The sequence below is a fragment of the Chinchilla lanigera genome, unplaced genomic scaffold (assembly GCF_000276665.1).
Source record: "Chinchilla lanigera isolate Chin_1 unplaced genomic scaffold, ChiLan1.0 scaffold00009, whole genome shotgun sequence".
In the NCBI taxonomy this organism is placed as follows: Eukaryota; Metazoa; Chordata; class Mammalia; order Rodentia; family Chinchillidae; genus Chinchilla; species Chinchilla lanigera.
In genome coordinates this window covers 36,572,720-36,598,566 of record NW_004955410.1, presented here as the reverse complement: position 1 = coordinate 36,598,566, position 25,847 = coordinate 36,572,720, and the positions used below count along the sequence as shown (strand labels likewise).

Sequence of the window (25,847 nt, the reverse complement as noted above, 5' to 3'; positions counted from 1 at the left end):
TAAACATTGTATTGTCTTCCTAGTGTAAAAACCAGAAAGAGTAAACAAAATCTAAAAGGTACAATAATACTGTGAAAGGGAAAGAAACTGCTCAAAAGGAAGGAACGACTGGGATGAGGGAAAAGAAAAAAGAATGAAAAAAGGGGGAAATATGAAAATATATATATGTGTATGTGTGTATATATATATATATACATTTTATATATATATATATACACACGATGGCAAAGATAATTGTACTACTAATTTCTATTTCATTACTGAAAGGAACAGTTAATGTTTAATTGTTTGAACAATCTTACAGGCCTATATTTGTTTATCTGAGTAACCAATTTGAAGGTAACAATATGTAGTACAACAACCATTATTAATTTTCTATCACCTTGTCTGAAATTTTGTACTGCTTTTATTGTTTTTATGTTGTTTTATTTATGTCTGTGTGCCTGTTAATATGTTTTGGTTCTTTTATCTATAAAATAAAATAAAATAAAATAAAATAAAATAAAATAAAATAAGGCTATGAAAGCCACACAAGCACAAGCAGGGCCTGAATTCAGTGCCTCAACTACTAAAAACCAGAAACAAGTACACTTCTAAACAGCAATGGTTATACATAATCATACATATTTTGTTCATTTTATTTACAAAGAATGTCATGTACATATAAAGTAGTACTGCATGTTTTAGACTCATTTGTCACACATTATGACATACTCAACCTGATTTATCTAATCCTGAATTGTAAGAAGCTTTTGCAGCTGGAATATTTTCTCTTAGATTTGTTTTCCAAGTTTAACAGAAAAGAGCCAGAACCTAACATGAGAGCGAACACCAGAATCTTGGGCTCTGTGGCCTCCAAAGGGCTGACCATAGAGAATGACAATTCTTGCTGGGGTTTCTGTTCGTCTTTTTGGTTTTTTGATACAAGATCTCACCAGAAGTTCAGGCTGGTCTGAAATGCATGGTCTTCATCCTGCCTTACGCTCATCGAAGTGCTGGGATGACAGGCACACACCACAACCAGCTCAATTCTATGTATTTAAAACTTAGAACAATTCTGTACCAAATTCTTCTATTAAAGTATTATATATGATTCCTGTTCTCTACTTTTCTTCTATAAATGTAATGACGGTAACTCCAACATGTCAGACCCTATTTCCAACCACACCAAGTCCATGACTGAGGTAAACAAAGTACTTACAAAGCTAGGTCATTATCATTTTCCTCTCCAACACCCGTTTCCGGCAATAATCCAGGAAAAGCTAATGTCAGAGATTCTTTGTTTTACTTGGGTTTCAAAAAAGACTTTAATTATTGCCTGTCATTATCTTATGTACCATTTAGTCTTAACTGCACCCCCAGCAACTTCACTTACCACGCTGCTTTTCCATGACCAGTCACAGCAAAGGTAATTAGTTGCTGCTACCTCTCAGAAGACTCATGTGGCTAGAATCTCACTCCATCTTGAGCAGTCTTAAGTCATACACAAGTGGGGGTCTGCTTCCAACCAGACTGAGTCCCACGGCCCCCTGGGAGGCAGCACTGCAACTCCCTCCAGTCAGAGGGGAAGGCCGAGTGTGGAACGACAACGTCATCCACTAAGAATGTGGGCAGCACAAAATACTGTGGTATCTGTTTTCACGGAACCGTAACAGTTTAGACACGAGTAGTCTAAGTCTGAGTAAGAGTTTAGGGACAAACATCTTAAGTCCATAAAACCTAGGCAAGTAAATAGCCCCCTTCTGCCCCCACATAAAAAAAAATTATCAGCAGTAGGAAAAAAGAAAAGTTGTGCCAGAAAGAAAAGGTAACTACAGATTATATAACTCAGTTGTGAAAATATGTTCAAAGTCATAAGATAATGGTGAATATTATTTAAAATTTAATAATTACCATGAGACAGGAGAAGGGCTGTGCATACATATGTGGTGGGGGTGGTAAGAAAGATAAACTCTCTATTGAAAGAAGTGGAAATTTGTGATTATTTGACAAGTAATCACATATAAAATGGCTGAAACACTACTTGGCAGATAGTAATTACCCGCCAGATCACAAGAGAAATAAGGCCAAAAAAGACAAACCATGTCTGCCTGATTTTAAAGCTTGAGTGCATTCCTCTACATCTTATACCTAAAATAAATCCTTTTATTTTCCTAAACACAGTACTGATTTTACTCCTGGGTCCAAATGGCCTCAAGTAAAAGAACAAATTATAATTCATTATGCATACATGTGCAGATGTATAACAAAATCTCATTTTACAAAGTCTAGTTCTTTTTCTAATTATTCACAAATATTTGATTTACTTATAAGTAGGTCCTAAAAATATGGCCAATGAATTAAGTATGCTTAAAAAGCAAAGTGCCTTGTTTCCTTTTTTTTGGCCATACTGATGTTGAACTCAGGGTCTTCACTGAGCTACATCTCCTGTCCTCATTTTTTATTTTGAGTCAGGGTCTTGTTAAGTCACTGAGCTGCCTAGGCAGGGCTTGAGCTTGCAATCCTCCTGCCTCCTCCTAGAGCACTGCAGTTACATAATTTCGTTTTTAAAAAATGAAGTTCCTGATCTATCAGTGAGGTATTTTCAATAACCAGAAAGTAAACTGTCACTAGATGGCACTGTACTAGACACTTTTTAAAAAAGTTTTAATACAATGTGATGCAAACTGGTATGTCAAGTTAAAAGAACACCTTCAAAAGAGGGTAAGATTAAACTACTCCTGTTTGTGAGGTTGTTCTATGGCTTTAAAATAGATAAGGCTCCGGGAAAAAGAAAACCATGACATAATCAAGTAATTTTGAACTAATTTGATATCTTAACTTTTCTAGTATCTTCTAACTAGAAATAATTTTCTCTTCTGTTTTCAGTACAAAAAGTAAGTATTCGGTGCATTTAGTGATACAAATGTGGTAGTTTCTACAATTATCAACTTGGCAAAGGAGAACTGTACTTTCCAGAATCCCCTTCCATATAAGGCTCTAGGCTAGAGTTGGCCCCAAGAGGAATTTACTAGAGATCTGGAAGGGGGAACTGGGGCAGCAGTCACTTCTCGAACATCCTTTGTCTTCGTGGTTAGGTGTGTCAGACAGGATGCCAGCAGCTTCCAGGTCCTCCTCTTCCCATTTCCCTCCACGTCCAGTTCTCTTTAATAAACACTGAACCTGCTAGTAAACACGGGGCCCCAGGCCTATCATCACATGCCTGCTGGGAGATACAGAGATGGTATTCGAAAACACATCCTGATTGACAAAGGTACACTTAGCAACTGCTAATAAAGCAGTGAATGATTAAAGTCCCTTTCTCAAAGTAGCTTCAATGTATGCACAGTATTGTCAGTTACACAGAATTAGGTCAACTTTTGCACACATTAAATATAACTTTTTTAAAGAATAAAACATATAAAGCAGGCACAGTTGTGCATACCGTAATCCCAGCCGCCTGGGAGACCGAGGTACAAGGCTCACAAGGCCACCCTGAGCAACTCAGCATAGGTAAGGCCCATTCTAGAGTACTACACACACACACACACACACACACACACACACACACACACGGAAGCCAGTGATCTGTTTTGATCTATTTAAAGTTGAGACCACACTGTCTCAGCAAAATAGTGAGCTAAGGAAATCCAACCCTACCACTTCTTTATTACTTATCAAATTATTACTTAGTGGTTTTTCTCATTTTGCCTGAAAACCTTCAAATATTTTCAGCCACCTATCTTTAAAAACCAGACAAAGTAAGAACCAACCAACATGAATTCTCAGTAAGACATGATACAACAGACCCAATGACAGAACCTAGTACTGTACTGGATAAGTACACAACAGGCTCAATAACTGTATATTAGAAGAATCGATGAGTTGGGCCAGGGATATAGGTCAGTGGCACAATACCTGCCTGGTAAGTGTAAGGTCCTGAGTTCAATTCCCAGTACCCCCCAAGCCCCCCAAAAGGAATCAATGAATTATCTTCATATTGCTATCAGTCTGATTCAACTCTCTACAATCTGACTTACCACAAAGTAATACAAACAAAACATCAAAGAAAACACATTAGTAACTGTTTGCCTCTAATAATGTCTTCCAGTGTGATACAGTCTGGATGATTCCATTCATAGCTTTCTAAGTGATAAACCCCCAAGTCCTATCTGTAACACTGAACTTCTAGCAAAATCATAATCCCCTAGGCTCACAAGGAAGCATTCTGTTGATCTGTGCGTGCTGCCACTGGTTATGAAGGACTCACGGAGTGGAGGGTCTTCTAAACCTTTTACCATCACTGTCTTTTTAGCTGTCTTTTTAGACCTCTAGCACCCTTGTCACATAGGTACTACTGCACAGGTGCTGTGCCTGACATGTGCTAGATGCACAACCTTGTCAGACTTAGAGTAACTGAGCTTCTTCCAAGGTTATATATCTAATACATGTCAGCACCAGGATATGACTCTGGGTTCAGTCTCAGTGTTGAACCTGAGCTCTCCACTACCAAATGACAGACTGTCCAGCCCCTCCCCATTATATTGGGCAACTTAAGAATAAGGTCTGAATTGAGTTCCTCTTTATATTCCACAGCATATAATACACTTACATTTAGTATGTGTCAATAATTCTCTATGTTGGCTAAATATATCTTTGGTTAGATGAAGTATCACCTTCTATGAAAGAATAATTTCTCTTCCAATTTAAACTACAGCAGACTAAGTTTAATAAAACTCAAAAATGGTGCAGACAATGGAAGACGAAAACCAAGGCTAAAGTACGCTAGAGTTGATACAATTAGGTGGCTGCCCCTCCTGGACTCACTGGACCAAGCCAGCCACTTCTAAGATGACAACTGGAGAATAGCTTTATCTATAGATAGAAGGCTGTGTTACACAGGAAACCTTTCTGCCAGCCCCCTAGAGAAGGTTTCACACTGGGTCATGTCACCCTATCCTAATTAAATGCACAGGAGTTATCTTCTATGAAGACGTCCTACTCTCTCTGTCTGAGAATAAGAGTCCCCTATTTGGCTCTCGGCAGTGAATAACAGACTGAGAGTTTGTTCAAATACACCCCTAAAAATTCACTATCATGTTCCTTGGGAATACGAAAGTCCCACTTATTTTGGACTACATATTAAGCACAATAATCTCCCAGGACTCAATTATCATAGTAGATCTAAAGTATTAAAAGGATTCTCCGGAGCCTTCCTTGAATTCTTTTCCACTCTGGCCTCAAGTCCTTGGGGTCAGTCCTTTTTTAAGCAGCTCTACTTCTTCTCCCAGATCCAGGATGAGTTCTTCTTCCAATCCCTGAGGTAAAGGGAAAAGTTCTTTTCCCTCTGGGACTGAGGATCTACTCCTCTCATGTCAAAAGCTTTCTCCCCAGGTACTGGATCCACACCTAATCATTTGTGTTTCCCCTTTCTAGAATCTTCCCCCCTTCTGAGCACACTCACAAACTCACTCCAGTTCTACTTAGCATGGATTCTCATTGCTAAAAATTAAGTTTTTCACTCACAACTCTATCCAGAATCACCCACTCACCTGACTCAGGAAGTCACATAAACTGCATACTTTAAAAATATCTTTTGCTGTTATCTTGAACAGTATTCCTTCCTTTACATTTGAATGAAACAACAGTGTGGGTAACATCTGATTGCGGTTTAAGTCCCTTGATTTTCAGCAGGCAAAAGCCCTCCTTTGTCTGACTTTTAGGATGAGCAATTTTTCACCACTGATATTAACTACTTGTTTTTAAATTGATGGAGTCTGAACCAGAGAGCAGACTTAAATCAGAGAAGATTCTGTACTTGCTGATCACTCAGAAACTGAAACACTTACATGAACCACCAATGGTGGGGGGTTTAATCCTATCATTCTGAAGAAAAAAATAAAGGAGAAAGTGGAGAAGAAACACTTCTATAGCCTCCATAATTTTGGCATTATTGGCCTGAAGTAAGATTATAGGATGTTTTACAGGCCCACTGATTTATTGTTCTTTGTTTTCATCATTACAGTAGAATGTAATCTGACCCACTCTAACGATTGCAGAGAACCACTCATCTTCTTCCAAACCATCCACTGCAAGACCGGACCTGGCTTTGGGACTCCTCCTTCTTTAAAGTCATTCCAAAAATGGGCTTCAGAGAATAACTTTCTAAAGTCAACACAAATTTCACATTCTCAGACTCTCTAACAATTGGTCACAGAATGCAGAAGAAACTCAGAATCTGTGGTGCTCTCAAAACTTTCAAAGCAATGCACTGAACAAAAACATAAAAGATAAGCTTAGCCTTCAAACCACACCAAAGCCCACTGGCTTATATCCATGCAAGTCTCAAGTTCTAGAAATAATCATTCTGTAAATGACGGATGCTTTCTCAGGACCATCCTCTGAAACAACCTTGACAAGTCATTCTCATCCTTTGCTTCAAAGGAAAATGTTTTTCACCACCACAAGAATAGAGGATTCAGGAGTTCAGGGTAACATAGATTAACAAGCAACAACAATAATACTTCAGCATGGCAAGTCTCAGATTGGGATTCAAATATTCCAGAGTTAGACTACTTGCATAATATTTTGGTTTTAGGAAAGCCTTAAAATGAGTGGTTTTATATTTTTCATTTTCAGAGTTTCTCCTTTCCTACTTATGATTAAAAGAGAATCTGTAGGTTTAGTCAAAACAAGTTTTCTCCTTCAGAGATCTATCCTATGAATCTACCAATTTAGTTCTGCAAACTACCCCCGAGATCAATACTAAGTTGGATAAATATACCAGACAGCATTAGACAAATAACTGTGTGAGCTGAATCAATTAATTATACAACTAATTTCCACTTTGGGCAAACATTTGATTCTGTTCTTAAAAGCTTAAATACTAAATAAGAACAGTTTAATGTTATGAGCGCCTTATACAATTTGCTGAACACTAGGAAAATCTTGAACAGCACAACCTCGTTAAACTCAAGGTAAAGAGATTTGACTCTTCCAGAACAATACAATCAGAGAGAGGACTACCTGAAGAGCTGAAAGGTGGTACAGCCAGCGCTGGCTCCGGTGTCATGAAGTTCCAGGCTCACTGTTTTTGCAAAACGTGACCTTGCAAGAGCTCCTGAAGCTCTCTGAAATTCAGTTAATTAAGCAATAAAGTGAGAGTAGGAATAACGTCACCTCATAGAATTATTGTAAAGATTCAGTGAGTCAAAGGAAGGACTTTCAAACAATGTCATTTCTGACAGGTGGTAAATGGGATACATGTAAAAATGTGAACTCCCCTCTTTTTCCCTATGTGAAATGGAAATGGCAGACCTTCAAGCTTCGTAATGGCTATGGCATAACAGTGTTCCTGGGAGTGGGGAGAGGCTGTGCTTGAACCCCATCTTAAGACTACTGGAGGAAAAAAAAAAAAATTATCTCGAAAAAGAAAAAAATACTGGAGGAAATCCTGATATACATTAAGCACATCTTCCCTTTTTGTAACCCCTACACAGTCAGTTATCTTCTGTGCTACCCATGGCAAAGTCTTTCTGGCCTCCCTCACTCTGCTTCTTTTGTCCCTAAACTCTGACCCATGTAATCTCTTCCCATGCCACCTGCCATGCATTCTGCAGAGCTACATCATCTAAGGCTGAGCTATTTAGTCAAAGATGGTGCTACTGAGAATAATCATCTTTTTTGTGCTAAATGGAACTGATCAACAAGTTATTTTGTCAAAGCATAAAGACTACTCTTTAATTTGGAACTACAGTCAATGTTGCCATTGTGGTTCAGTTTCTCTACATCTTTAGTAGACCCAAAATCTTCCAAAAAGAAAAATAACACTATCAGAAAAAAACAAAATAAAACAACCATCATCACAATATCTAGTAGGGAAAACTCAGATTTAATTTCTGGGGTTTCCAAAGTTTTATTGCACAAATCCTTGCTGCATTTAATCTCAAACTCTTACAGAAATCTTAAAATATGTCCTATCACATGAAGACATTTTTAAGTATTTTCATGTTTTTGCTCTATCAACAATTATTTTACTAATTTGAAAAGTAAATATATGGGCAAGCATACAATGTAAAAAATACTAATCTCTCAGTTTAATATTTGTATTTGCCAGTTATTATTTTAATGGTATTTCTTTTGTATCAATTTTAAGTTTACTTAACAAAAGATGGGTAACAGAATCATATTTAAAGGTGGGAGGTAAAGATGCAGAAAAGTAAGTGATCCCTTGTATATGATCATGGTCTTAGAGTCATACATGTACGAGGAAGGGAAAAGCAGAGGGTAGGGAAGGGCAAAATACCTAAGAGCAGTATGTGAAGTAAAGAAAAAAGGGAAATTGATTTCACTTACAATGAAAAGGTTTCCTGAAAACAAGCGAAGTAATAACCCTTCCACACTCCCCTCAATCCAAGAATTGAGCAGAAGTACCATTCCAGGGATGCTCCATGGGTCCAAAAGGAGGCAAGAAGATGGAAAATCTCAAAATCTAAGAGACGAATGGCAAGTCAGCCACTCATCCTCCCACCTTAAGCCCTTTCTAAAAAGTTAATCATCGAATTAAATGCTATAATCCAATTTCCAAAACTGTTCTACTCCACTTAAACTTGCACCTATAATAACTGTGCAAGCAAATGTACTCATTTCAAATGTCATTCTCCAAATTCTGCACCTTTTGAAGCTCTTGATCACTCAACATTTTTCATTCCTGCCGGGAACACAGCTGGCTTTTCTTTCTCTCTGACGCCACAGATCTGGCTCTCTCTCTAATCATACTCCAGCCACAGTTTACCCTACCCTGAAGGCCTAGTCCTCAATGCTCTGTTCTCTCTACATACCTCGCCCTTGAAAGTTAACCATCACTGCTATACCAGGTGGCAAGACAGTGCTTCTCTGGTTAGACAACTCAACCTGAGCTCTAGTTGTGCAACTCCAACACCTCAGGAATTCCTCCAGGAATGTCTAAAACCAAGCAATACCCTTCTCCCATCAAAACTGGTTTATCCTTCCAAGTGTGACACGCCTGCCCGATCCATCTGCCGATCAATTTTACCCTCTTCCTCCTCTCTCCCATCATTTTGTTGCATCTGCTCTTCCATGTGTCCTACTTCTCTCACTGCCCTCAGCTAAATCCATCATCACCTGACTGCTCACGGAATCTACCGCTTCTATCTCGCTCTTCCATCTTTATTTTATGAAAAAAGCAAAACAAAATTTCATAACCGAACAATAAAAGAATTCAATTCATCTTTGACACTGCTAAATTAATCTTCCTCTAGATACCATGGTTTTTTTTCCTTTTCAAAATTATACTATCACTCCTCTTCTTCAGAATACAAGACAGTACAGCGGTTTCAAAGTATGTTTCAAGATTCTTTGACACTGTCCTTTAAAAGGTGAGGCAACGGCAAGCATAAACACCAAAATGATAGCCAGGATTTGGAGGCAGGTTTATTTATGTTGACAGGCACTGATCAGGATCATTCCCAGAATATCAGGCTCTGATCTCTGGTGGCCTAGGGCTTACATAGGATAAGCAAGCAGGAAGTACAGAAGCAGAATGGCTTGTTAATCGCAGATTGGTTTATACAATGTGCATCATAGTGACCAGCTAAGAGACAGGAGCAACCAGAACCGAAACAGGAACAATCACCTGGACAACGAAGAGACTGACATATGGGGGCGGGGGGGACATTTTCTGTTACAAAGCTTAGCTCCTCTCTCTCAAGTATGGGCTGAATTTATGGCTTGCAACTAAGGAACAGAATGTGGCAAGAGTGGTAGTGTGTGGTTTCCAAAGCTAGGTCAAAAAGGACATTGATGCCTCAGCCTGGGTTCCCTGGAATACTCAATCTGGGAAATTAGGCTTCCATGTCATAGGATACAAGGCTCTATAGAGAGTCTCACATAAAGCATAAAGCGGAGCTGAGGCCACCCAGCACCAACTTGCTACCAACTCGCCATCCTGGGAGAAGATCCTTACCAGTCACGCCTTCAGAAAGTGGCAGCCTGGCTAACATTTTTACTTCAACATCATCTGAAGAGACCGTAAACCTGAAATACCCTCTTAACATGCTCTCAAATCTCTGGTCCAAAGAATCTGCTAGCAATAATCAACGCTCATTGTTATTTTAAACTGCTAAATTTGGGAGTGATTTATTACATGGTAAGAAACTACCAGTTGAGAAGGCTCTCTGCTGTCAAGTAGATCAAACCCAATCTCTGTGTCCTCACAGTTGTCCATAAATTTCCCTTTATCTTTGAATACAAACATTATTTGAGTCGAGGGCAGTTATTTCACTAACTTTACATGACATGATGAAATTCTACCTCTATTTTAGTCTATGCCATTTATATTAGTAATGCCTTTGGCTTGGTCTTCTCCACTAAATTAGGTATAGTTCGTTCCTTTAAGTCCAACTCAAGGTCTACCTACAGGATAATTTTTAATATTATAAAAAGTACATAAATAAAAGTACAATTGATTTCCAAAACCATATTGTAGCTACTTAAGACAGAAGCTACGGCTTTTGCTTTTTTGTGTGTGCAGTGCTAGGTATAGAACCCTAGGTATCAAATACGCTAGTCAAATGCTACACCTCCAGCCTCTGCTACTTTTATATTCCCCATATTAATGAAAGCACTGACTTAACTTTTTATTAGAATTAACTTTTATGATAGTTCTTTAAACAAAATTTTAAATATAGTAATACACAAACAATAAAGTTTACTCAACTTTAAAAGTTTGTTAAATAGTTTTAGGAGATAATTCAGCAGCATCTAAAATTTGCATAGTCTTTGAATAAGTAATTTCATTTCTAGAAATCTGCCTTACAGATATAGTAATCCAAGCATGCAAACAGTACAAGGATATTCTCCACAGTATTGTTTGGAAAAAGGAAAAATTAAAAGCAGCATAGAATACATTGATAGAGAAAAAGCTGAACTACTGTACAGCAGACCACTATAGGTCCATTTCAAAAGCTGAAATAGGTCAACATGTACTGACCTGTCTGGATATTCATGATGCATTATATTAAAAATTGCAAATTGCATGAAGAAAATAAAAGTTAAAAAATCTAGTATGAAATGTGTAAAACCCAACAGAGAAAAACTTTTAAAACATTCCTAAAAGGATACAAATGAACACCTTAAATAAGTAGATCTTTTATTTTTGGATAGAAAAAGTTAACATCATAAAAATGTCAGTTAAACATAATTTATAAATTTAATGTAATCCCCACAAATATACCAACAAGTGTTTTTAATAACCCTCATACAGAGAAAAAAAAAAAAAAATGAGCAAAAACAGCCAGGAAAACCCTAAAACACAAGTCCTGGCGAGGAAAGGACTTAATTCTCTAGACATGAAGGTACACGGTGTTGCCTCCACAATGGAAAGTATGGCACTGACCCATGAGCAGACAGCCAAACCAAGGAGTTAACACATAAAGGCTAAAAACAGAACAGCTTGAGGACTGTACATGGTAAAGGCAGCATCTAAAAATCACTGCTATGTAAACTGACCGCTTAATGAATGGTATTAAAACGACTGGCTATCCATTTAGACACAGATAAAATTAGATTTGCATCTCATACCACCCACCAGCATAATATTCAAACTACAGATTTAACAAAACTGTCACTTACTGAAGACAGAACTTGAGATCAACTGACTTCACTTAATATAAATGGCTTTAATTCCATACTCAATCTCATGTCAGTGCGACTGACATGTTGACAGTTGCGTGAGTAAATATTCAGGTTTATGAAATGATTTCTCTTAACAGAGAATACTGTCTTGAAAAACTTCACGTACATACATGCGCACACAGGTGGATCCTCTAAGAGGCAAATTTTAAAATATACACGGCAGCATTGTTCCCAACAGAAACATCAGCTGGGAGCAGAATGAAGAAACCGTGACATGGTCACACAGTGGAAAACTATACAGGAATGACAATTAATGAACTACAGCTACATACCACCAGCATGGTTAAGTATCAAAATCTTAATGTTAAGTGGAATAAGAAAAGTACAGAACAATAAATCCAGTATGATTCCATTATATAGAGATCAAAGACAAGCAAAACCATGTTTATCAAGTAAAGTTATGGTCCCAAGTCTATCCTTTTGACAAGCCTACAACAGGCTGCATTTCTTACCCCACCGAGAACTAATACAAACAATCTCATACAAGCTTGCCTAGTATGGTTGGCTTCATGCAATCTCACAAGCCCTATCAACTCTGAGTGAACTGATAAAATCAAACTTCTTTACCTACAAAGTTACATCCGATAATCCTGATGAAAGCGTGCAGAATTCTCCTCCTCTTGAAGGCCTACCTGAACAATAAGCAGCCCCTTTCTTTTACACTGCTGAAATGTTAACTTTCCAGAAGCACCTGTCCAGAGCAGACCATCTGTCTCCATTAACTACAGGCTCCCTAATGGACACCAGGGGTAATTCAACACTCACTGATTAGCAAACACTGGCCTTCAAGAGAAGACACACTAAGAACCAATCAATAACTTTGTGTTAATCCTATGAAAACAGAAAATCAAGTAAGTTAACTTCTAAATCAACCTTTCATGCAATGTATCTCAAAATCTTGAGAAACAGTAATTTTTAAAAAATGAGTAACACAGAAAGTTCACCATGTACTCACTCAACCCTCAGTAGCCATGACTAGCTCCAGGCCGCTCCCCTACACCATAATCTGCAAGTGCCCAAGACCCTTGTATAACATGGCACAGTATTTGCATATAACCTATGCACATCTTCCAATATACATTAAATCATCTCTGCATTACTTATAATACCTAAATGCTATGTAAATAGTTGTTCAATGTGATTTCAGGAATGATAAGTTGGAAAAGTCTGTCATTTTAGATTTGGTACAGGCAGTTTTTTCCCCTGAGTATTTCTTATGGGATCAATGCTTTTAAGAGTCCCAAGAAAGCTTGGTTTCTCTCTCTGCCATGGTAAGGACACAGCAAGCAGACAACATTATGAACCACGAACCTGGGCCTCACCAGACACAGAATCTGCCAGCGCCTCGGTCTTAGACTTCCAGCCTCAGAAATATAAAAAATAAGTATCTGTTGTTTGTAAGGCCTCTCGTCTATGTATGATGGTTTGTTACAACAGCCCTAATTACTAATACACCCTTCAAAGCCAAGAAGATAAAAATATTTCTCCAACTCCTTGGCTACATGTCTCCTCCTCCTTTCTCCATCCTTTCTTTAGGATGTAAGAAGAAATATCCTCCTGCATACTACAAAGCTAACAGTAACTAAGTCTATACTTGCTTATTTATTATTTATGTTTAAACAAGTAAAATATTCATAGTTCAAAAGATAAAACACAATTCAAAAAGGTACTCAGAACAAATATCCCTGTCCCCCAGCTACCTAATTCCTTTTCTTAGAGGCATGAAATGTTACAATTCATTTTCTGTTCCTCTAGAGATATTACATTGATATGCAAATGTTTACTTTTTTTATATTCTTCCATGCCTTGCTCTTAAGATTTTATCTATAAGAACACAGCCTATCAGATCACAGTGAGCTTAGCTTCCTCTGTTTTTACAGCTACAAATGACTCTTTAAATATGTATAAAATGGTTTCTGTGGCTCAATTCACTCAATACATGTTTTGCCAGACAAATCTTCTTGGTTTTTAAAAAAAGAAATGAAAGAAACCACTCTCTCCCAAATTTAAATATTTTCTATATATTACATCATGTCACTACAGCAAGATTACAGTAAGAGGTATGATAATTGTATCGAAGCTATACAGAGAAAAAACTTTATCAAGTGTTTAAAGGTGAAATGTTGTACTGTCTGCAACTTATGTTCAAGCAGTGAGAGTAATGTAAACATACATACTTGCCTCATTTGGTTCAAAACACCCACGATCACACAAAGATGAAGGGTGTACAGGTGTTCCTAATAGTATTTTTCCAAAACTTAGTATTTTCCAAATAAAAAATATTTCCTTGTACTTCCAAGCAGTCTCATTTGCCACCTTACAACATGCAAGGATCATTTCCCAACTCCAGAGATTCTGTCCTAAGCCAGCCCCACATCCATGCACTCTCCTAAAAGAGAATATAAATGTGCTCTTTAATCATTCCCTCAAACTGCTCATGTTTCAGAGGCCTCAGGCATCATCTCCTACCTACACCCTTGTTCCTTCCCCTGTCTCTTCTGGCCTGGAACATCCTATGGGGCTCTCAGACATTCACTGCACTTCACTCTTCTATGGCCTACACACTAGGCACCCAGCTAGGGAGTAAATGCACACACACAAAAACCCTGGATGAGTTCTTTCCTAACGCCCACAGTATCCATCTCAATGCTATATACATAATAGGTGTCTGAAATTGTGCACTGAAGAATCGGTTGTTTTAAACAAAAAAGGGCACAAGAACTACTGTACTGTGACCCGTGGTGAAAGTGTTGCAGCTTACCACAATACCCTCAGAAAACATCTCCAGTCTTCTTCCCAGCTTTTTCTCTAATATTTTCAACACAACTATCTCACCTTTTTTATCCTTGAAGATCACCTCGGCAGTCTTCTCTCTGCCACTATGCTGGACTGTCCTACTGAGAACCGAAAATTTGTCCCATAAGCCCAGATAAAGTATGTCTCAAAGCCAGAGCAGAACTGTCTTAAATTTTCTCTATGATAACAACAGTGTCTAAGACTGTAAGAAAGTATAAAAGCTTGAAAAGAGCATCTGTCAAAGACACAACTGTGGAATAATCCTGCACACCACCCCCTTCTACTGGTTTGAAACTGGGTAGACCTCCTCTGGGTTTATGCTTACCTGTAAGACAATGCTAGAGACACTTCAATACAGAGGCAACCAGCATGCTGATTCAGACAACAATCTATCTGTGACAACAGCTTATACTGAGTTGATTCACTTACAAGGAAAAATAAGAATACTACCTACTGAAAAACAGGAATGACACCTACTTAGATAAAACCCAAATCACAATTGTGCAAACCTACAACAGCAAAAAGCTAAATTTCATTCTTCACCTGAGTATATCACAGACCTAGCAGGAGCCTTCAGATACAACTTTCCAATAATTCAGTTTCAAAGAGGTTAAACACCTACTCTGATATCTCATAACTAAGCAATGTTTAAGTCACAGCTACTTTAGAACTCAAATACTCTTTTCACGCTGCTCTGTCCATTGTCCATTGTCCATTGTCGGAGTTGCTCAACCTCCTAACTGTGACTTCCTATCCTCCAAACATACAAGGGTTGAGGAGGTGGTACTGAGGTCAGCTATGCCATTAAGTATGTATGAAATTTAAATGAAGTGTCTCATCTATTACAATACTGAATTAGCTTTGAAGGTCGTTATATACTACTCTGCTCCTTACCAGTGGCTTTAACACAAATTGACTGTCACATTTTGCATACCAAATGGTTGCAGTTCGAACAACTTTAAAACATTACTTTAACCCAAATAAGTTTTGTTTACCAAAAGTTTTATAAATGGAAAAAGTCCTGAAATTCATAACCAACATGATTACTATTACATAATTTGGCAGAATGACTTTCAAACTTCCATTTGAACCCTGTAGAATGCTTATGGAACTATCCCCTGAAGCTAGGGAACTTACACATTTTATATGTATTTTCCACTCAATATGAAATTAGGTTGCATAAACATACTAAATTTTTCTGAAATACTCTGCACCAGCATGGAATTTTACAGGTGGTAACAGCCTTGAATAAATATTAGAATAAAAGTTGTCTTCAGCTTTGGACTGCCATTAGGCTAAAACAAAACAAAACAAAAAATATAGTAAGATGTAATTAGCCAAAGGGAAAAGAGGAATAACAAAAGAAACAGAAAAGAGCCCAAAATGGGGTGAAGGGAAGGCAACTGAGTGAGGGAAAAAAGTAGAAGGGAGAGAATAAATAAGGAGGAAAGGAATGGCCAAACTGGCCTGCTAGTCTGCCAGGGGCATGGCGTAGCACCATCTCACCAAACTTTCAGATAGATTCCAAATACTTCTACGGTTTTTTATTATCTTTTGTTTAGTTTTGGACAGAAGGCTTACCCACAGAGGACATGTGTACTTGTGCCTGCTTTTAGACTCCATGTCAAAAATTAGGAGGAATATAACACGTGCTAAGCAACCCACACTCCACACTCCAAAACATGCCACAGCAGTGGTGGCGAACCTTTCAGAGCGTTCAACAGTAACGAACAGCCTACTGCAGCATCTGTGCTATGGGTTCACTACCTCCGTGCTAGAGAGTTTAGCTGGGATGTCCGTGACCCTCCCATGTTCCTGACAAGTAATTCTGCTGGAGTTTAGATCACTTACTCTGAAAGAGCACAATGATCGGAAAATATGTTTAGCAAGTAATACATATACTTATAAAATTACAAGCCTGTGCTTGAAAACAAGTGCTTCTCTCCAACACCAACAAAACACAGTCAGAACACAGGCATTTCCAGGAGGCTCTTGGGATGCCACTGTGGTTTTCCTTAAGAATGCAGGACTGCTTTTTGGGTTCAGGGGCTGGCACCATTTGGATACAGAGGTGCCCAGCATCTAGGGCCACCACCACATCCCACACACAAGCGCAAATGCTCTACAGTTATTACCACCACGAGGATCGTTTTTTAAAATGTAGAGCATTTCTGTTGTTTGGCATCCCAAATAATTTTTCACTTGCTTATTTTTTTGTGGTGCTAGGGATTGAACTTAGAGCCTCATGCATGCTAAGCACATGCTCTCGAACTGGGCTGCATTCCCAGCCCTGATCTTTTAGTTTTGAAAAACATATTATCTTGGAAATGTTCTTCAGATGATACGGAATGACAAAATAGGGCACTGATTCATTAAGCCTATCAAGTCTTTTTGCAAACTGCTTCTTAGGTAATAACAAAGATAGATGGCAAAGAACAAATTTATCTGTTCCTTTTCCAGGAGAACTAAATTAGCAGCAGAAGGAAAGTCAATTTAGAACTCTTTAAAAGCAGGAAAAAACAGGGATCTTGGTACCCTTTCCCATGACATAAGGAGCAGAATATAAACATATAAGAACAGTAACTTTTCAAAAATAAGCTAAAAGGCATAAACTATAAATTTCAAAGGTTAAAAATTCAAAGAAATGCTACAAATAAACTTTTAAAAGTACATATGCTTCACTTACTGCTACCAAATACCTGAATCTTTAGGCAAGAAATGCTAAAAATTGAAGGGTTTTCATAATTAATAAAAACCTTCATTATTAGAGTCTATTTAAGTATTATAAAATTTTGAAAAGCTAAAAAATATGAAAATCTAAAGGAGTATGAATGACACTAAGAATAAAGGTGATTAAGAGTTCTCAACACAGCAATAATTGAACTCTAAAAACAAAGAAATAAAAGATTTGTTTGCAGATTTTTTAAATGAACAATTTGTGCAATGAGTACATGATACCACAATATAAAGTCAGAAAGCAAAAACAATTCCCAGTGGCCTTGACAATGGATACATAAGTAGCTTTGTGTAGTTATAAGAAGAAAGATTCAGTAAGTACTAACAAAAATTCACCTAAAAGGAGGACCCGAGCACTCAAGGTCATGGTCCATGTACAACCGTGCAAGAGAAAGATCCGAGATAGCATTGTTTTAATGAGTTGTACAAGAATTAACAGAAATGCTAAGCAGGCTCCTAGAAACTCCCCTGGTGGTTTAAATACCATCACCCAAAGGATGTCTTTAGAAGCTGCTGCTGTCACCTGGGACATGGATAGCAGCAGAATCTTCTAAGTCTGAGTAAGCACCCTTTCCCAAGCAAAGGGTTCAAGTCAACAGTTGAGGCGCTCCAGGTAGATGACACAGCATGCAGAAGACATCCCTTGAAACTCACCCTAACTCCAGAAGGAAGAAGGGGCCAGTCATGGTACAGACAGTCTAACATTAGAAATCCTGGGTCTTCTCACCCTGGGCCTCAAAAGCATCACCGCTACTGTAAGACTGGTCTCGGCTAGTAGACATCTTGCAAAAGGCCGAAGCATTCCTGCAGGGGTCTGTGACCTTACCACCATATGAATCAACTCCACCCCGGTTCTCAAGGCAAGAAACACCTCTCTCCACCCAAGCCCTTCTCTTCCAGAGGAGCACAGAGACTCACTCCCCCAAGGACCTACAGCTAGTGGGAACTGGAACCCAGCTGAGAAACTGCAAGGCATACAGCTCAGCACCCAAGCAGCTACTATTCACTATTCTACCTCAATATTCTTTCCACCAAACTAAGATCGGCCAGCACCGAAAGAGAACTTTGGACAGGAAAAGGAAGAGGGAAATGGACAGCGAGAACCATAAAAGAAATCTATGTGGAGGCTTTTGCCAAGCAGCAATCTGCAGGAGAAGCTGGATGCCTAGCTGTGACAAGTCGGAATAAAGGAACCAGGACAGAGGCAAGGAGGCAAAGACAGACTCCTACCAAAGTGCTCATCCTTCTCAATGAAAGAAAAAAAGAAAGTACACGTCTTTAACATCCTTACTCTAATGCATTTTACAGGTCTTGAGGTAAGAGGTGGTGGAACAAACTCCAGGAAGGACTAGGGGAAAGGATCATACAGCACCTCCCCGACAACCAGCTCATGGGGGTCCCCAGCACTCACAGGCTGCTAATCTTGTCCCCAACTGTCAAGCCTAATGAATTCAGAACAGTTTCAGAAATTATGTCACAGATGTTTTGAGTCAAGAAATACCCACTACCAAACCAACCACAAATAAATCAAAATCGAGAGTGGTATTCAAGAAATACGTTCTATAATCAATTACATGCACACTAAATCAACTCTTTAAATTTCAAAGGTTCAAGATTTTACGGTATTTTAAAACAAAATTAAAACCTATAGATGTGAAAAGCAGTGAGTCTCAAGGTCTCAGCCCAGCTTCGTGGCCTGTGCTGCAGGAACAACTGGTTTCCTAATCTATGAAACATAATCAGGAGTAAGCATCCTGCGTGCCTTGCAGAAACACGATTTAAACAAGTTAACAACTATTAAAGCCGTCTAAAAGTATTAAGCACGGTATGAACTCTTGTCCTAACTTTGGGCAGCATTTGATATGCATTAAATAATAGTAAGTGGTGATATTTATCAGAAACGAAAGAAGAATTTCATCTTTATATTCCCATTCCCTACTCCTCACCTACTCAGTTTTATTTCCCTGCTCTCGGATAAGGTTATATAGTTTCAAAAAAAAAAAAAAAAAAAAAAAAAACCTTACTTTTCTTTCCTCTGCAATAAATTCACTCACATTGAAGCATACTGTCAAATCTTACTTCAGCTCACCTCAGAGATCTCAAGTTCATCTGACGCTGGGCACGAGGGGGTGTACAGTAGTGTTATCTGGAATGTTTCCAGAGCACCGCCTGCCCTCCTACAGGGTCTTGGAATCTCCACCAAAGCCCACCGCCCCCTCAAACATGCACCCGAGATTAGTTTACTTGCTATACGTATGTATGCAGGGATCACTTTGGGACAAATTTGATGGTATCCTCACTCCCCTTCCTACCAGATTCCGGTCCCAGAGGTCTCTCATTTACACACCTCAGAGCCACTACTATTTCCCCAAGGTCCCTAAAATAGGAAAAGACCATGGCTTGACTTCATGGTCATCCCCATAGGCATTGCCATTCCTGCAGCAAAGGATACCCAAGTTAACACTGTCACAGTCTAGTATAGACCCCAAACCAAAGAGTTTCAACAAAAAATAAAAACTATGTCTCAAACCAGGTATAGCACACACTGGTAGTCTCAGCTACTGGGGAGGCTGAGGCAGAGTGATCACTTCAGCCCAGAAATCTGAGATCAGCCTGAGCAATACAGCAAGACCTTAGAAAAAAAAAAGAACTCCCTTTTAAAAACCAATAAAAATCCTGTATCACAAACCTTTTATCTACTGAGCCCATAACTTATGATGTGCTGTGTTATATGTACTACAGCTGTATCATAAAAGGCTAGGACATACTTAGATTTACTGCAACATTAAGGTTAAAGGAGTGGCAAATAATTTTGTCACTTAGCTACAAATATCTCAACCACATACCAATGCAATTATTTAAATACAGAATCACCAAAATGGCATTTTTGTTAACTTTTGTAAATTATATAACAGGAAATATAAAAGCAACAATTTTATCAAATTTATTCAATACAAGAATTAACTGGGTACAGCAACACCTGCCCAAGTGAAGCTCGGGATAGTCAGTACTATGTAAACAAACACACTACCCAAGTAATGCTCAGGGTAAACTCTTAAGTAGTTAATATGCCTCAATTGGCAACTTCTCTAATTAAGTAGGAATACCCAATCTGAGTTTGAACAGACTTAAGATTTTTGGAAAGTATATTTTCAAAATTACTTTTTGGAAAGTATTTTCGAGAAACTTTCAAAAAGATCTAATCCCTTTCAAAAAAAATCTCAGGATTGGGAGTACAGCCAAGTGGTAGGAAGCAAGCTTAGCATGAGCAAGGCTCTGCCAAAAGACTTTTAAAATGCAGTTTGCTAGTTAGGTGTGATGGTGCACCCTGTAATCCCAGCACTTGGGAGGCTGAGGCAGGTGGACTGCCAAGAGTTTAAGGCCAACCTGGGCTACACAGTGAGTTCAAAGCTAGCCTGAGCTATATAGTGATACGTTGTCACAAGAAAAAAAAATTCAGTCTGCCATTCAGCAATTTTAAATGGCATGCTGGAAAAATCAAGAAATGGATAGGTGTTCCACTTGAAAAGACAGAATGTTATAAGAGACTGCCTAACCCAACAGTTCTAAAAGTGTGGCTCTCTTGAGCAGAAAGGATGGCATTACTTAGAAAGCTGTACAAAATGTACATTACGGGGTCCGCCACAGACCTACTAAAACTCTGGGTGAGGCTCACCAATACAGTTCTAACGAGCCCTCAGGGATTCTGATACACAGAGTCTGAGAACCACTGGCTCAACCCAGTCACTCCACTGATGAGGAAATGAAGCCAGAGACCTCTTTAAATTAAGTTTGTGACTATGGTCATTGCAAACAGTTCTCTGTGACTTTCGTAGCAATCTTTTTTTTTTTTTTGGTACCAGGAATCGGAACTCAGGACCTTGCACTTGTCATGCAGGTGCTTGTGCTGCTGAGCTATATCCTCAGCCCCTCAGCAACTTTCGAAGTGATTCTTAAATTGTATTCTTTAATCCAAGCAAACTATAGGATTTTCTAGACAAAATATATTTCGATTTTCTACATTATTATTTCTAATAATATTACAACTTTCATCTAGGCAGATCTAAGTATCAGAAATATTTTTGTATTAAGTAATTTACAGAATACCTAAAAAAAGCCTTCACATGACTGACCTCTCCACAAAAGTAAGGACTCAAGTCCCATGAGCTTTTTTCTAAAAAATAATTATTTGTTTGGTTAGGTTAACATTTGTTGCTATTAGCAGTACTGTGTTCTGCTTTGTTATGGCTGTGTTTTGGTTTTGTTTCAAAGGCAACAGTAGGAATTAATGGGACACACCACTGACAGTTTGTTTTGAGGGGGAGGCTTTTATTGACTGCTATTTCTTGCCCCACCAGAAAGGTTCACACCAGAAATATTTGAAAAGTATTCACAAAGCACAAATAGACTAGAAATTGCTTTAAAAAGAAGGTCCCCCCAACAATTATCTTGGAACGTATTCTAAAAAAATTTTTGACAACAAATCTGTACTTCCATTTGTGTTTTACCTTTTCATAAAGTTAGTTTTCACTTGTGGAACATGTAGTGGTAGAATGACAGGAAGATGGCGTGTATCCCAGGAACAAGTTGCTGTAGATAAGGCAGGCTTAAAATCTGGCCCATAGAGCAGCACAAGGTAGGTTAAGAGCAGCACAAGGTGGATGGGTGACTATGTATCATCTTCTAAAGTACTAAGCCACCTATCTGCCTGCATCATCAACCACTAAATACAAATTTACCACATGTAATAAAATCTACAATTTTCGGCCTTTGGGCTTTTGTTCTAAATAGATGTTTGATGTGTCACCCACATACCTTTTTATATAAATATTTCGAAGTCTAGTAGTACTTATCTACACAATTAAACAGCTGCTTCTATTTACATCTTAAATATCCTCTTGGACAAGTTTATAGCCTTGGTGTTAGAACTACCAGACACAGATTTAGAGGTTTAGGAAATAAATGTTTCCATTTATGTTTTCATACTGAACTTGTTCTCTTAGCGTCACACCAAAATAGACTTAATATTTTCAGTCCTCTTTTTCAGACACCGTTAACATATACAATTACCTTTTCATTTACAAACCAACTTTTCTAACCGAAGTTGAGGGCATACTATTTCCTCTGAAAAGTACATGGACAAGTGCACCAGAAACGACTACTTCAATTTGATTTATACTTCCTAACTTTCTGTATGACCTGAGCACCAAATCTTCTTGTGATTTTATTTTTTAATCTGTCATCAAATAAGGGTAAAAATTTCTGCTACATATCTTTCATGAAACAAACCAAAGTCACAGAGTTAAAAATGATGCTCCTGGAAAGACTGCATGCTGGGGACAAATGTGGTCAGTGTAGTTACTGTCGTCAGCCTTCTCTCCAACCCCACAGTGTATCCGGAGGGCTTACATTACTTGGACATTAATTTGCTTGAAAAATATTTATGAGATCCGTATGTGTCAAGCACCACAAAGCACTGGAAATACAATGGCCAGCAAGATGAATACTGTTCCTGCTCACATCTTAGAAAAATACTGATTCAACTTAGGGAACTTTCATTTAGTTTATATATGAAGTCCTCACATCCACTTGTAAATAATTACTCTTAGTTATAATTACTCTCAACCACTCCACTCTACTGAAAAAGGGAGCCATATAAACTACCTACTGTATGTAAATTCACAGAAAACACACATAGGACTCTATAAAAATGAATGCCTCATGTAGGTAAAATATATAGAGAGGTATCATACATATATCTACACACACATGTATTTATACATATATGTATCACCCAGCTGGGCATGGAGACAAGGGCATGTAACCCCCGAACTTCAGGAAGGTGAGGTAAGATGATTCTAAGTGTGAGCCCAGCTGGAAAACTCAGTGAGACTTTATTTCAAGACAAAAAATAAGAAAGGACTGAGATGTAACTCAGTGTGAAGGCTCTAGGTTCAAACCCCAGGACCACAAAAATCACCCAGCAAACACCTTATAATCTACAAATGGGAAGCACTGGCTTTGGCCTTAGAAGATGAACCAAGATTTTTCTTTCAAAGGCAATATACCTTAACCTAAACATCCACCTGTTAAACACTAGATCTGAATTTTAACTATGTTGTCCCAATACAGTAGCCACTAGTGACTATCTTCTTTGGGATCAATTAGAAATTAATTTCCTCTACTGCACTAACCACATTTAAGGTACTCAACAGCCTCAAGTAGCTACTCGCTAATGTACAGGATCATGCAGCTCTAAAATCATTTCCTCGCCTCAGAAAGCTCTCCAGGACAGTGCTGCTCTAAAATAACTTTGTATGTAAAATCTGAAAATTATGGTGTAATGAAGTATGAGGAAGCATCCATACTCTGCGATACCACATGAAAGTATGTGCACTGGTAATGTGCCATTTCCTCCTTCCCACATGGGTAGCAATGGTGAGCACCTCTCCAGTGTATGTTAGCAACTAAGAAAATCCCCAATAGGTCAACAGAGTGAAACTGGGAAGGAAGTGATAAGCAGCATATTTTGCCCCTTCTTTCCTATTACTTTTTCAAGTACATGTTAGTGGTACTCTTATTGTGTTTCCTGGGTAAGTAAGTATATGTGCTTTTAGCCTAGCAGCTCACTTCAGAGGAATTGAAGACAACTCGAATGAAGATGGGCGACATGGGCAACACAGATGATACAGCTCCAGGACGAGTGAATTTAACTGGAGCCGGTGTAATGAGTTTAAGTGCTTACAGTGTACCATCCCTACCTTTGAAGAACCCAATGTAGAAGGGGCATTCAACACGCTACAGATACAGTATGACGTCCTGTGATAAATGCAATGAGACAAGTGTGCTAGGAGAGAGAGATGACACAGAGAGGGTACTTTTAAATACCTTTCTGAGAAGAAATCAGGGGAAATTTACTTAAGGAGATACCGAAGATGCAGAAGCGCTAACTAAGCGGAGGTGTGCCATGGTACGGTAAAGCCAGAGTCACTCGTGCTAACTAGATGGGAGTGAAAATGGAGGGAGAGGGGGCCGGCGAGCCATTTCCACGCATGACCACAGCCAACTATGTTTACGTCAGGTTTGCCTGGGTGTATCTGTAAACTTTCCACACTAAAATGGCCAGCAATGTGAACGCCAACCTTTAAAAAACTCCGAACAACATGAGTTTGACAGCAATCACTACTGGGAACACAGATCTTTCTGACACAGAACACAATTTTACTTCACAAATTATTATAATGGGAACCCTTTGTTTTCAAGGAGAAGCTTCACCTTACTGTTTTATTTGGAGTACCTTCAGAAACCCTACCAATGTACATTTTCAAAACAGTAAGATTACCCCCACCATCTCAATGTTCCCACAGACAGAGGAAACACAACAAGGGGTGAAAGGAGAACATAAAAGGGAAATTTATATACTTCAAAATAGAAGAGTTGTTTTTTCCTCCAAAATTTGCTGTAGCCACTGGGACTATACAGTATTCAGCAAACTATACAGAGGCTCCGGACGCGTGCAGAAATGTCTGGAAAACATCTTCTGGACTCTGCCCTTCATCTTATGCGCTACGTTCAACTCCCAAAAGAAAACAAAAACAACAACACGTCCAGGGAACCCATTCTTTTCAAATTACTAAAATCCCTTACCTCTCTCCTCTCCTCACAGTAAACTCGAAAAGGTAGCCTGCAGGCCTTAAAGAATTTATCAAGCAATTCACCACCCTTTCAAATAAATAAAGCATTCTGCACAAAAAAAGAAAATCTTAACAGTAGAAATGTACACACTGGACTTCGCTGACCCGGAAACATACATACAACTATTTCTATTCCCAAACATAGCTCTTAAATTAAAAACTATCCCCTCCCACTCCCCCAGCACAGCAAGTAATAGTTGAAAATACAGTCTGGGATCTGACTCCCGGGTACTAGTTACAGACCAACTCTCACCTAACCTCCTGAACTTCCATTCCTCCAACTGTAAAACGAAGGTAACAGCAGTTCACTCATGTTTGCAAAGCCACAGTGCCTAGCACAGAGACCCCATCAGGTAATAGATCAACGTTAACTACTGTATTTGAGCTATTTTTATAAGTAAGTCCTTAAGTATGGTCAATTTCACAACTCTTCAGTCCACCTAGCTGGTTACCTCTGCACATTTCTAGTCCTCACTACGCAACAGAATTGGCTGTATAATCACACTCAGTCCGGACCCTCTTAGCATTTGGGATCAGTTGGTATAGATCTGTCTGGGTATCGGAGTTCTCTTTAAGACTCTCGGTTGTCCTAATATGCAGCTAGAACTTAGAACTACGTGGAAGTCTCTCCTACACGGTCCGTAATACACACACCTGTGAGGTCCGGTCCATTTCTGAGCAAATCACCCCAGGCCGAGGGCCCCGCCAGCCCGGGGACGAAGCTCGCCCGGACGGATGCTGTGATGACGAACGCAAATTTTGCCCACCAAGGACCAACTACAAACAATTCACAAGCAAGCGCCCCGACACCGGCGGCGGAGTCGGTTGGGGCCCTCGACCCTTCCCCGCGCCCGCACCCACCCCTCCCGCCGCGGGCACGTGACTCGACACGCGCCAGCTGCACGCGGGCTCCATCAAAACAAAAAC

The 25,847-nt window shown here is 38.9% G+C and overlaps 2 protein-coding genes across 2 annotated transcripts in view; one reads left to right on the top strand and one right to left on the bottom strand.

Moving 5' to 3' along the window:
• The window catches only part of LOC106147761, a 192,388-nt gene that overhangs the window by 164,151 nt on the left and 2,390 nt on the right, over positions 1–25,847 (bottom strand). The gene's annotated exons all lie outside the window — the stretch shown is intronic.
• Positions 24,407–25,847, top strand: part of LOC106147791 (basic proline-rich protein-like) — a gene marked incomplete in the record, with an annotated part of 4,034 nt that continues 2,593 nt past the window's right edge. Inside the window, 1 exon segment of the mRNA XM_013510639.1 lies at positions 24,407–25,847.